Source organism: Natrix helvetica (genome assembly GCF_964273705.1).
Source record: "Natrix helvetica genome assembly, chromosome: 3".
NCBI classification, from domain to species: domain Eukaryota; kingdom Metazoa; phylum Chordata; class Lepidosauria; order Squamata; family Natricidae; genus Natrix; species Natrix helvetica.
In genome coordinates, this window is record NC_138549.1 from 31,892,897 (window position 1) to 31,907,458 (window position 14,562).

At 41.0% G+C, this 14,562-nt stretch overlaps 1 protein-coding gene across 2 annotated transcripts in view; it reads right to left on the reverse strand.

Annotated features, from left to right (window-relative positions):
* Positions 1-14,562, reverse strand: part of SH3RF3 (SH3 domain containing ring finger 3) — a 193,127-nt gene that overhangs the window by 60,776 nt on the left and 117,789 nt on the right. For both annotated transcript variants that reach the window (XM_081947955.1, XM_081947956.1), the window contains exon 2: positions 10,837-11,112. The gene's annotated coding sequence lies outside the window, so the exon portion shown is untranslated. The remainder of the gene's footprint in view (positions 1-10,836; positions 11,113-14,562) is intronic.

A 14,562-nucleotide genomic window follows, 5' to 3' on the forward strand; every position in this document is an offset into this window, starting at 1 on the left:
GAAATCCATAAAAATATACTGATGAAAAATGTCAAAAATACTATGTAACACAAAAGAAAGACAGATGTTATATTGGACTGAATTACCATCACAAACGATACTCTCAAACTCTATTGGCCATAGTACAAAAGCTAGTTTAGGTGTTCCTGCTTCTACATGTGTTCTTTGGCTGCTAGTCTCCTCTGTCTTCTGAACTTGACATTTCAAAGCAGGTATCTGAGGGCAGTTGCAGTGGTGGGTTCTGGGCGGTATGGCCCAGTATGACCGTACTGGGAGTAGCCGGGAGAAGCGGCCACCATACCGTTAAGGTGGCTCGTTTGGTCCACCCGCCTGCCCGTATTCCATGGCCGTTTAACAATGCGACCAACCCCTTGCGCACAGGGGCACAGCGTGTGGCACATGTGCGACCTAGGCTGGGCAGCTGGGTGTCGCAGGGTGGTGGTGTGCGCAAGCGCGTGCAGCGTGCATGCCCATTTAGGATACCGGCAGCGTACCGGCTGTGCCGGGGTCAGGAACCCATCACTGGGCAGTTGGCTTGTTCCATGCCATTTTCACAATCAGAGAATAAATTCTGTATACTGCTTACAGAAGCCTCTCCTCTTCCTCAGTTATATTCATCACGTTGGCCTTCTCCAACAGTTTTCCTTCTCCATCTGCCTAGGTATGATGAATATGAGGACTGTACATGAGCACAGATTTGAAGGCAGAAAGATGCAGGGACAGTCCATGTAGCATTTGTCTGTGATTCTTATAAACAGCTTATAATTTATTTATTTTACTTATTATTTTTTAGTTAATTACATTAATTACATACATCTATTAATTTATTAATGTAATTACAGTGCAACTCTTGAGAGATGATGCAGCTTCTTTAAGGAAGCAGCTTTTTGCTTTCAAATTCAAAATACTATCCAACCCTAATGAATATAAAACAGTGAAGCCTCAATTTAACAGATTGCCCATTTGGCAGACTTCTGATACAACAGATCACATTTCTGTCCAGATGTTCTGTGGAAATAATGGACCAGCCTGTTGCATCAAAGCTCATTGTTTGAATGAGGCATTATAATTATATTATTTTATATTAATGCTATATTATGTCATATAGTGAAAGAAATCACCAACTCACTTCACAGAGTTGTAGTGAGGAAAACAGGAGGAAGAAGCAGTGTCATATATGTTAGCTGCCTTGAGTTATTTATAAAAATAATAGGTGGAATAAAAATATTTCTTTCTTTCTTTCTTTCTTTGCACTTCTAGACCGCCCCCTCTCCCAAAAGGGACTCGGGGCGGTGTACAGTCCACACAGCAAATACAGCATCCACAGTAAAATTCATTAAATAGATAAACAGATGAATAAATAAATAAATATGGAGGAGGTTAAAAGAATTAAAAGAACTGTACAGCAAGAATATAAATATGGCTTTAAAACCCCTAAAATCAGTTAAATTTAAAACAATACCCTTAAAATACCAGTTAAAAATATATTTCCAGGAGGTAACAGTTATAACAGTTATAATTATGCCAGGCCAGCTAATCGGAACAGGTGAGTCTTCAATTTTTGTCGGAAGGAGCGGAAGTCCGTGGTGGTTCTAATATCGGGGGGGAGGTCATTCCAGAGGGTTGGGCCCATCACAGAGAAGGCCCTACTCCTTGGCGCCGCCCGCTGGCATTGCCTAGTGGACGGCACCTGGAGAAGCCCCTCCCTGTGAGAGCGAATTGGCCGCAGGGATGTATGTGGGAGGATGCGATCCCGCAAGTAACTAGGTCCTGTGCCATGGAGCGCTTTAAAGATGGTGATCAGAACCTTGAAACGCACCCGAAAAACCACAGGCAGCCAGTGCAGCTCGCGCAGGAGTGGTGTTACGTGGGAGTATCTGGTACTCCCCATGACAACCCGCGCGGCCGCGTTCTGGACTAGCTGCAGTCTCCGGGCGCGTCCCAAGGGAAGCCCCATGTAGAGAGCATTACAGTAGTCTAGGCGAGACGTCACCACCGCATGAGTGACCGTGTGTAGGGCATCCCGGTCCAGTAGGGGGCGTAATTGGCGCACCAGGCGAACCTGGTGGAACGCCCCGCTTGCCACGGCTGCCACATGGTCATCCATTGAGAGCCGGGCATCTAGGAGGACGCCCAAATTGCGCGCCCGTTCCACAGGGGGCAATTGCTCGTCCCCTATGGCCAGCGATGGAGTCAGCTGGCTGAACCGAGGTGCCGGTAGCCACAGCCAGTCAGTCTTGGAAGGGTTGAACCTGAGTCTGTTGTCCCCCATCCAGACCCCGACGGCTTCCAAACACCGGGACATCACTTCGACAGCCTCGTTGGGGTGGCTTGGGGTTGAGATGTACAGCTGGGTATCATCAGCGTACAGATGATATTCAACCCCAAAACCACGGATGATCTCGCCCAGCGGCTTCACATATGCGTTGAACAGAAGGGGCGAGAGGACCGACCCCTGCGGCACCCCACAAGAGAGTGGCCTCAGGGTCGACCTCTGCCCCCCTGTCAACACATATTGCATCCGGCCGGAGAGGTAAGAGCCGAACCACCGTAAAACGGTGCCTCCGACTCCCATCCCCTCCAGCCGGCGCAATAGGATACCATGGTCAAATACATAAATACATAAATAAATTGCAAATTAATGAACACTGAGAAGTTCAATGAGCTTTTGGTTCTCCCCGGATGATCCATTGAAGTGGGATTATTCTCTAATAAACTTTGCAATGAAAACTTTAAGAACAGAAATAAATGTTTCTATTTATAAAAGAATTGAAGTTCAACCACTAAGCTAGGAATGGTACGATGTCCACTTAGCTCATGTTAACTCAACTCAGTTTTGAATCCTCATGTGGACTGAAGCAATGAAATGTACCCAGATTTGAATTCCTCAAATGTTAAGGTATACTTCATAGGGTAAAGATTTGTTCATTGATTTGTATATTGGTGAAAAATGATTACAAGGGAAAATATATACCAGAAAATTATGCTTAGAAAAAATATATAAAAATGTACATAGTGAAGGAAACACATAGAAATATTTATGCTATGAGAAATACATATAACCTCTTCATGTCATCTTAAAAAAAATAACACAACTGGCAAGGGCACGAAGTGGAATAAATTTAAGGCTGGAAAAAAGGAGCACAGCAAAATTGATTTGGCAGCTGAACTGTTATGTAGACTAAGCTGTCTGCCTAATTTTCATCTCGTGTAGCTATGAAGTATTATATAACTACATGAGGAATGAAATCAGTGGGATGATGCTCCCTAGAACACAAAATACACCATTGGCAGGACAAAAGCAGAGCCATTGCCAGCTTTGTAAAATGCCTTTGAACATTCCACTGAAAAATGAAATGGTTCATTCCAGGTCCTTTCTGACTCAGATCAGTTTTCATTTCACATTTTGTACGAAAACATCAGATGTGGGCACCATTTACCATTCTGCTCCACCATAACATACAAACTACTGACATACAGTTCCCTGAACTGTTTGTATTTTATGTTAACAAAAACAAACACTGGCAACTTGCATTTCTACACCAAGGATACACTGGGGAAAAAAAAAAACAAGGTTTGTACTAACACCCTTGTGAACCAACTCTTTTATCCTCGTCCATATTTTTCACTTTGTCCTTATTTGCAAAGTCTGCTATTTTATGTAATTTATTTGGGCCTATAATTCATAGGGTGGGTGTGTGACCAGTGACCTGTCTGTAATAGATTTTACCTGCTAACTTTCAGGAAAGTTTCTAAATTTACAGATTAGAAACTAGAAGGAAGAAGAGAAGGGAGGGGGGGGGAGAGAAAGCCAGGGACTCTCAAAAGACTAGAAACATTTCCTAGTACCATGCTGTGTTTGTTGTGGAATTTGGCAGGTACCCTGCTCTGACCATGATGAGCTCCATATGTTTCCAGGATTCAGGCACAGGCTTGACAGGAATGAGTTGCTCCTGTCCAGATTGGTTTCTTCTGCTCTTTTAATTCAAGACAAATGCAAGAAGATTAGATTAAATCTATTAAAGGCAGTTTCTGAATCTCTCTGAATCAACCCTGGCTGCTGAAGATGCTGCTGCATGTGAGTTTCTGGGAAGCAACTGACTGGTTAGTATGTGGGACGCTGGATAATCCGTTAACATGACCTAACAGGATTCCTTTGTTTTTATATTGTTACAACACTGACTTGGGAACATCTTTTAGAAACAGGATATGAACTGAACCAGGAAATAAACAATCCATCATTTATTTACATAAATGATGAAGTGCCACTTGATCTTACTGCATGGTCTGCTATTCTATGCATACTGATTTCCATCAAACAAAGCTGTGAATCATTGTTTCAAAATTGTTGTCTATGTGAGATGTTATGTCCTTTTTCTGTTCCTTGCTGCTAATATGCCTCAGAATTAATCACTGTCTGACATCTGCTCCATGTTATTGTTAAGATAAGAAATTCTATTTTATCATTGACATCAAAAGCTATGTTGGAAATCAATCACTTCAGTCAAAATTGATTTTATTTTTATTAAATGGAGTAGAAGTCAGCTATTTTTTTTCAGAGCGGGGGAAATTACATGGAAAAATGTTTCAAAGTGTTTCATGCCACATGTAATGGTATTTATTAACACCATTCCTTCATTTTTGAGAGCCAAAATGAGCAAGAGATGGTGGCAAAATAGTATATTTTTTCACAGTGCCATCCTTGTTTGCCAATTGATAAGACGTAACATCTACTTATATGGAGAAAAAAATATATGAGGATAAATTGCAAAAGGTCTAATATATGTATTTGAATGAGGCAAGTATACATAATTTGAAATTGAAAAATGTGTGAGGTAGTCCATCTCAGTTTCTTCAGCAGTCACTAGCGTCAGGTGCCTTGCACAAATTCTGTATTCTTAAATTTCCCTTCAATGGTAAAGCAATGCTCTCAGCTTAAAATGAGGAAGAAATGTTTTGAGGAATGCATGCCCACAATTCTTCTTCAAAGGAGTACTGAGGAAAGATTTGAGATAAGAAGGAGCTATGTGCCTTCTGAATCTGTTTTGCTTTTCCATGGTGTGCCTGAGTAACAACATGTTCATTTAACTCACAACAATCTAATAGTAAGGTTATGCTGAGAGACCGTGACTGGCTTCAAGTCACCCAGATAACAAGCTGTACTCGATGAGCAGTTATTTCCTCAGGCTGGAGCAGTGGAAGAAAAGAGAAGCAAAGGCACTTCTTTGGATCTGTTTTAAAACACATGTGTCTTATGGTTTTGCCTTCTCTGAACTGTTTCAGGTTTTTATATTTGGTACCGTTGAGTCATCCTTGGCTCCTGACAACAGCCTGGACAAGTCCTTGCAGTTTTCTTGGCAACATTTTCAGAAGTGGTTTGTCCTTACTGTTATCCTAAGGTAGAGAGAGATTCACTAGCCAAAGGTCACCCTTGTTGGCTTGGAGCCTAGCATGGGACTAGACCTCACACTCTCCCACTTTCTTAGGTGGTTCAGTGGCTAAGACATTGTGCTTGTCGATCAGAAAGGTCGGCAGTTTGAATCCCTAGTACAGGTCTCCTGCGTGAGCAGAGGGTTGGACTAGATACCTCCAAGGTCCCTTCCAACTCTGTATTGTTTACTTGCTTGGTGTTTTACCCCACACCAAACTGGCTCTCATTATAGTTCTTTCCAGAAATTTTGTTCATTTCTGGCTTTTCTTTCACTTCCACCTTATCTGTAAGCTAGAGACCATCTTGTTGGTCCATGAGCTTTTCAGCTGACAGAGTCATATAATAAGTAACTAAACAAAACCTCTGCCATTTCAATTGATTAACTGTCTCTTATTAAGTCAGAAAATTTTCCCAGAAGAAAACAAGAGCAAACATCTTCCACAACACTGCTAGGAAAACTCTATAACTGGACTTATTATGGGTCTTTCCATTTTTTATTAATCTGTAGTCAATCATCCCTTCATTTCAAAACCACACTTTTCTTTTTTTAAAAAACACCATGGTGATCTACTTCCCAACTGCTGAAAGCATTTTTAAATTGAATCTGCAATCACCTTCTGTTCTGTTGACCGTACAATATTACAATGGGTTCTGCAAAAATAAAAAGATGCTCACCTTATAATAAATTGCTTCTACCTCCCCTCTTCTCTCCTACTTTATATGTGTATTTGTCTGCTTCCTCCCTGCAGAGTAGCCCCAATGGAGTGCAGCTGAAAAGCTGTCAACTCACCTAAACCTTGAAAGGATTGCTAAACCAAGAAGCCTAGAGATGGGAGTAAAACAAGAGATTCCACAAAGGAAACCAGCTGTAAGATTTACACAGTTGCAGAGTTTGAAACAAAAGATGACTTTTTCCTCTAGTTTTTTTTTTTCAAATTCATTGTGGCTAAGCTAAAAATAAATAAGCACAGTCTTCAAACTTAGCTGACATGTCTTCAAAATGGCACAATTCTCCTTGGGGTAGAAGTGCCCTATCTGTGTTGAGAAGCACTCAGTTCTAAAAGGCCCAGAGTGATCAAAACAGAAGCTGGCCAACAGAACTGAGAAAACATTTCTGAAATCAAAGGGAATAGTTTATAATCTCTTATTAGTGCTTGAAGCATCCATTCAGTAACATGTAAAATGAATTTTTTTTTTAAAAAAAAAATGTAAAGCAAGTGTCTTACCAAAAATGAGGCAGGGCTTAAGTCAGTATTTCTCAAGCTTGGAAACTTAAAGATGTGTAGAAATTCTCAGAATTTCTCAGCTAACATATTCTGGAAGTTTAAGTCCACACATCTTAAAGTTGCCAATTAAAAACTGCAGTGATTCATTTAATATCTATGAACCCCCCCTCCCCAAAAAGGATGTAAAATTGGGCATGACTCACTTAGTCTTGCTTAGCAATTGAAGTTCTGGACTCAATCACGGTCATAAGTTGAAGACTGCCTGTACTTTAAATGAATCAGATACTTGTTTAATGTAAAGAAAAACACTTATCATTTTTACATATTTCTATATATTCGACCACCATACAGTCTTATCCACTTACTACCGGAAAGCCATTAATAGAAATAAGATGGAAAATCTGTTTCAAGAGTCATACACACAAATAGGATTTTTTCTTCTTCTCAGCCAAGATGAAATGAAAATTTTAGCCTACATCTCTCAGAAAAATCGTATCAATGACAACAGATAGGCCATGTCATTGTGGTGGAGCTGTGTGAGTGACTGACTTCAGTAGCGGGTGGGATCTGGTATCTATCTCAATAGGAATAGCTTCTTCAGCAGAGTGACAACTATAATTAGCATAGAAACGTTTGACGAAATAAAGACAAGAGTGAAATCCAGAAATGAAAAATAGATTATCTGCTGTCAGAGAAAACAACAGACAAGGACCAAAGATGTGGTTATTCTAAGTGACAAGCCATATATAGAAGGAAGGAAGCTGAGGAATAAAAAATGTGATGGGAAGACAATGAGAGTCTCAAGGCACCTAAAGGAGAAAAGAATTGTATTAGAGATAGTAACTGGATCAAAGTTGGATAAAAAAAGCTGCTATAAAGTTTACCAGAGGTAGAAAAACGTATTAGGTAATGGTATATACGCATTCAGGGGGTGGGAACCTATTTTCTGGATGCAGAAAATAGAGAGTTGGCATTTAGATCTGTGGGGAAGATGAGGAAACTCTGTAGGTCAACAAAGGTGCTCTAGTAAAATGTTACGGGGCTGACCCATATCCTTTTGTTTCACAAGGTCAGAAAGCCAACGTGCATGCAACTCAACAACAGTCCTACTATGCTGGGTCCTGGAGGTTGAAAATCCCACACACCCTTCTTTTCCTTTTTGGCAGTAAACATATTGTGGCAGTAAATTAAGTGAGTAACAGTTTGCTGCTTCCTTATCATGACATATAAAAATAGTCACCTCTGGAGACTAATTCAATCAAAATGTGTTAATGAAAATATTTTCTCTTCCTTTAGGACTGCTAGAAAAGGCACCGGGTGCAGGGATGATTAATTATTGTTTGTGGCACTGCAGTTTTGAGATACTGCTAAGTTCTTGGTTTTCTTTCCCACTAAATAGCTCCAACTCAGAGGAATTAAAAATGCTGAAGTTCCTTCCTGCACATAGTGATGTAATTCTATGAATACATCTTCATATGACGAGATCAATATAGAGTATCTACTGATAAAACGGAAATTTTCCAGACCTTTCCAAAATGGATTTTACCTTGGCAATGAGACACTTCCCATATTTACAAAAACCCAACCTAACATAGGATAATCAAATTTATCATTTTAGGATTTTCTTTGGTATAAACCAGAGATGGTATTCAGTAGGTACTGACCAGTTCTGAAGAACCGATAGTGGAATTTGGAGTAGTTCTGAGAACCGTAAATACTATCTCCCACTGGGCCCATCTATTCTCTGCCTCCCGAATCCCATTTACAATATCCTTCCCTGGAGTGGGGAGGGAATGGAAATTTTACAGTATCTTTCCCTGCCACGCCCACCAAGCCATGCCACGCCCACCAAGCCACTCCTACAGAACCGGTAGTAAAAAAAATTGAAACCCACCACTGGTATAAACGTGTGCTTCATACAACAATATGCAAACAGGTAACTTTTGTTTTTATTTGATTTAAACTGTACTAGATACTTCCAAGGCTCTCCTTCACAGAAAAGACTATGCCTTCTTCTTTTAGAATATACTCAGGTGAAGTCAAATAACATCTTCCTATGCTTTCTTCCTAGTCCAGAATTTTCTATCTCATGGCTTTCCAAAACTGACATTTTGATTTGTGTCTTCTTTAAGCTTTTTATCTCCAAGGAGTAAATCTAGAGCAGGGGTGTCAAACTCAAGGCCCAGGGGCTGGATCCAGCCCACAGGGGATTTAGATCTGGCCCACAAGCCACCCTGGAAACAGTGAAGGATCAGGGAAAACAGGCTCCTGAGCTCAGTTTTCGGTTTCCATGACCTTCTGCAACCCTCCACCAGTGAGAACAGAGCTCGGGAGGGCTGCACACGGCCCTCCTGAGCTCCATTTTCAGTGGCGGATGGTTGCAGGAGGCTGTGGAAGCCGAAAATGGAGCTTGGGAGCCTATTTTCAATGGCAGAGCATATGGACCACCAAAGGCACCCCCGACAGGAATGATGTCCAGATGGCCATGTCCATCCTGGCCATAGGCGCCCCCACCTCCGAGATAAAATACAATCATGATGCGCCCCGTAATGAAATTAAGTTTGACACCCCTGATCTAGAGAAAGTATTAGGAGCTCTGACTCCCATAATATACTTGCCAGTTCTTCCAAATTTGTTTGTGCCTCTCCACCTCCTCCTCATTGTAGCGGTTTTTCAGTACTCCTTACTTCTTTCATCTCCACAGTTGTGCTTCTCATTGGAAAAAAGTTAGGGCAAATTGTGATGATATAACTCAGTGTAATCAGCCACTTGGCTGACCATATAGTCAGTATAAGGGAGAGATGCATATGACTGTATTAGTTTTTGTCTAGATTAGTGAATTGTATGAATGCACAGCCACAAAACCCCAACTGCATGAGATATTGTTAAGTACAATGGCTTTTTTTTAAAGAGTTTTTAAGGTACCACAAATCTCAAAACTTTATATCTTTTTAAATTGCTACTGCCAAAAAATAACATGATTCATATATGGGACATAAGAACAAGGCAACTGTTCCAGGCTTTCATGGAAATGTCCTATGGATAAAGCAGCAAAGTCTTAATGCAAGATTTCAGTTCCATAAAATATTTCATGGTAAACCAAAGCTGAACACTAAATCAGTGCAGTTCTGTAACCTGAATGAGCACAGTTATATTAATCTTTCAAAGGTTGTGGACCACAGAGCTGCAGCAGAAATTTCAGTCAGTTTTGTGTTGACTTCTGGTTCTAAGATAATACTGTTGCATTTTCCAAACCTAATGACGTTTAAGGATCTTAATCTCTCTTTCCATTCAGTCCTTGTGATTCTGGTCATGTCCATCCCCAGTTCATTTCAAGTGCTGAATCCGTATTTTTGTGGTTTTATCTGAAACTGGAACTTTTTTTTTTTGGCAACACTGACGTTTGTGAAAAGTCTATTTTTCAATTGGTTTACTCTTGTCTTACTTGGCTTATCTTACATGCTAAGCAAAATGTCCCCTTGCTTAGTATATGCTGTGATCTAAAAGCAACTCAATTTTACTCCTTGGAATCAGTTTTACTTCCAGGCATGTACTCTGTGGTCCTCCAGCTGATGGTTGGGTCAGTTGTAGCCACTAAGTGCAAGAATTCCCACCCTCTTGTTTTACAACAATGAGTCCTGTTCTGGAGTCTCACCGACAGGGCAGGAAATCATTCAGTAAATGGCAGCCGATGCATGAAAAAAATATTATCTCATTATATTAGAGAAGCATTCATTTTCAAATAAAAAGCAATTATACCATATCACTTAAATGTTCTATTTGTAATTTTATCATTCCTTCAGGCTATACAACTTCTTCTTTGTTGCCCGCCTGAAGGAAAACAATCAGAATGATGAAGTTCAAAGGCCTTCTGGAAATTATGTTGAGCCGGGGCATCGTTGCAGGCAGTAAAAAAAGGTCAAGATTGCAGGCACAACCACAGGATTGGAGTCTTGACTCTCTTTACATGTGTTATGGGAAAAGAACATTAAAAAGGGTCAGGACTTCAATTATGTAGTTTGGACTGCCAATCTGACTTTTTTTTTAACCTTCCGCCCTGGAAACCTCTGAGTTGAGCTCTGCGGTAGCTCCAAAATTCATACTTTAAAGAGTAGTATTTTAAAGCAAATACATTAGGAACTATAATGAAACTAATTAGAAAAGGATGGGCATTTCTACCTTGGTAAAAGTCAAACAGTCTTTGTCTTGATCTTTGTCCTTTATTTCAAAGTCATAAAGTGCTTTGCCTTGTGGTGGGGCTGGTGGAAGAGGCTTGATACACTGGATGTAGCTTGCTGGGAAAAAGCCATGATTTCCATTCAGTTCCCCATGATACCAATTCTCATCTACTTTTCTGCGCAGTATAATAAGGTCTCCTTTGTTAAATTTGAGGTCACCAGGTTCTTTCCCTTCGTAGGCATAAAGAGCTTTTCCATAGGGAAGCTGAGTGGGGTTCTGCAACAAAAAAAAAAGAAAAATACTATGTACTATTATGCAATTAATTATAATATACATTATTGTTACCCTTCAGTGCACGTTGCCTTTATAACCATTTCTCATCTTAGAATTCACTACAAAATAGTTTAGTAGGAGGCAACTACAAATCAAACTCTTATTTCCTGCAGTTGGGACAAAATCTGGCTCATACTATTTGCTTATATAGATACCTATGTGTTCTGACCCCCCCTTCCTCCGTTGCCCACACAGCACACACACTCCGGAACAGTACAAGGGAACAAGGTTTATTACACGAACAGACAAGAGGTTTCGTGGCAGCAAGCCACCAAGACAAAACTCACAGGGACAGAACACAAAAGCAGCTATCCAGCTTGCCAGGATCCCAGACTAGAGCTTCTGGCATAAGTCCTTTGTTGACTGCTGCGCAGAGCCTCTCCAGAGTCAACCCTTTTATAACCTAAAAAGGGCGTCTCCCAAACAGCACCTGAGAGCTCTTTACTGCCTATAATTATGCCCACGCTCCTTGCGTCTGTGGGCGCGCCGGAAACGGGCATCTAGAAACGCCCTGCTAAGTCCTGAGTCACTGTCACATGAGTCCTCCCCGCTGCTCCAAGGCAGGGCATTGGGAGTCCTTCTCCTCTGGCTCTCACCGCTGCTCCATGCCTCTGGCGCCACCTGGGGGCCGACCAGACTCTCGGATCCCTGCTCAGCCTCCGAATCCTGTCCAGGATCGCCCATCTCCTCTGGAGCTGACTCGTAGGGACTATCACTCTCGGAGTCTGGTGGCAGCGGCACCAGCACCGGCTGGGCCACACCACCTATGTAAGAATGTTTCTGCTATATCCAACAGCTGTTTTACAAACTGTGACTGTTAATAAGGTAATTATCATTCTCTCCCCTATATTTTATTTTTCCCTTACTACAGTCTTTTCAATTTTCTTCTCTTTTCAGAATTTATACTCCTGTTTGAAGAATAGCAATTGGAATGTACTTATATTTATCTGTAAAATGCAGGTAGCTTTGTGTTTAAAACTGGTCCACACAATGATATATAAAAAGGTTCATTTATTTAAAATTTTGAATAGCATAATGCCTAGAAAACAACGCCCGTACTGCGTACAAATACAACTCTATTTTTATGAAGTATCAGTCATGGTTGAATATCTAAGTCTCTATATTTCAGCATTGAAATACCCAATACGAGTACTATTCATTGCACACTCAATTAAGTACCATTTTCTGAATCTCTTTGTTAAGTAGATACAGAAAGTTCCCCTCTTTTTCAAGCTATTCCCTGCTTGTAAGCTAGTTTTCTTCTCTTCCATTGCAAATTAATTGGCCAGTGAATCTCTAAATTAGACAGAATTCCTCTCTACTTTTTCTCTACTTACTCTAATTAAAAAGAGACTCCTACAGAATGTGGCTTCACATTAAAGTAATTTCTCTAACAAACAAAAAAAAACCAACCCAAATAATTGATTAGTCTTTCTGAGTTCCTCTCAGACTTCTTCTACCAAAAAATGAAAGAATGTCCATCTATTACGAATGTAGGCTTGTCATATAAATGAAGCAACCATGGAACTCTAAGCATTTCTTGTATGTTCACATTCCAGAATATGTCTTTATTTGAACCAATCAATTCTGATAAGCAAAGTGGACAATTACGTCTACTTGGGGGAAAAGCGAAGTCAAGTAATGACATGCTGGGGATTCAGTCATTGAGCATTTACATTTCAGACAAATCAAATGGCAGCACTTAAGAAACTACAAGCAAACAAACAACAATCACGAGGCAATTAAATGGTAACTAGGGCCTTGAAACCAATGAATTGACTGCTTAGTAGAAACCACTGTATGACATTCAGTCTTCTTTCCCTGTTCAAAAGCTTTCAGCCGAACAGCTCTCAGTTGCCTTCTCTCTATTATGCACAGTTCCTCTTATCCTCTGGTTCAGTGTGAAGGCTTCCCTCAGCATTATTTTATTTTCTCAAAGATTTCTTTTTAAATCGCCAGTACCTCATGTTTCTGTTTTAGCCTATCTTATGCCTTGTTGGCTCAATTTCTTTCTTTCCCCAGCTTAGCATGTTGCCACTTCTCTTTTTAACATGCTGTGACACTTCTCATTAACCTCCTCCTGTCTCTGTTCCTGATCTCCTTTGAGCTTGTCCTCCCCTCTCTTTTACCTCCCCTTCCTGTTTTTCAGCCCACAACTTCTTTACACACTTCTTCCTTTCTGAACTTCATGCTTATTAGTTTATTCTGCATCTCGGAACCTTTTTGTTACAATTTTCACCCTACCACACAGATGAGCAGCAAGCCAAAACTCAACTCAGGCAGGTAGAAATCCTGTCACTGAGAAATAGGCTAAACTGGAGATTTAGGCATTCTCTGGAAGGACCAAATATTGCAATGTTTTAGAGCCATCATCTACTACAACAGTAGACAGGAGTATGTTTTCCAGCATTGCTGCAGCAGTAGCAATTTTTAATTTATCTGTTTATCTAAAAAATGTAATATAACTCAAACAATATAACTCTGGGCAGCTTACAAACAAAACAAAGCAACAAAAACAACAGCCAGTAATAATCAGGAATAAGCAACCTGTTTGACATTCATACCCTTTCCTGATGAATTTATTCATTTTAGTCCCGATGCTCAGGGGAATAGCCAAGTTTTAATTTTTATTTAAAGGTCAGCAATGTTGGAAACAACTGAACTTTGGGGATAGGAATTATTTAAAAGGGCAGATGCCCCTACAGGAATGGAATGGCTTCTGGGTTTCATCAGATGACAGTGACTCAAGGCATGACCTAAAGCAGTGATGGTGAACCTTTTTCTAATGGCCAAAATTGCACGCTTGAGTGCCCACTCAATTCCCCGCCCACTTGTGCAAGCGCACGCAATCCCCCCACATGCATTTGTGACTCCTCCCCAAGCTCTGGAGGCTTTCCTGAAGCCTGGGGAGGGCAAAAACAGCCTCCCCTATAGGCCCTCCGGAAGCTGGAAATGGATCGTTTCCAAACTTCCAGTTGGCCCGTTGGAGCTGTTTTTCGCCCTCCCCAGCTTCTGGAGGCTTTCCTGAAGCCCGGGGAGGGTGAAACAGCCTCCCCTTACCCTCCAGAAGGGTGAAGAATCAGCTGGCCGGTGCGCGCCAGAGCTGACAGCTGGCGTGCCACCAAATATGGCTCTGCGTCCCACCTGTGGCATGTGTGCCATAGGTTCGCCATCACGGACCTAAAGCATGCCCATATTATTAGTGTAGATAAGTTCAGCAGATATCCTACAATAACTCATCTCTATGCCATGTAGGGCTTTATAGGTGACAACCAGCACCTTGGAAAATGGTAAAAGCCAGTGTTGTTCATGAAATAGTGGTGTTATACAGGGGCATACTAAAGTACATACAGATAGTCCTTGACTTACAATCATTCATTTAGTGACGGTTCA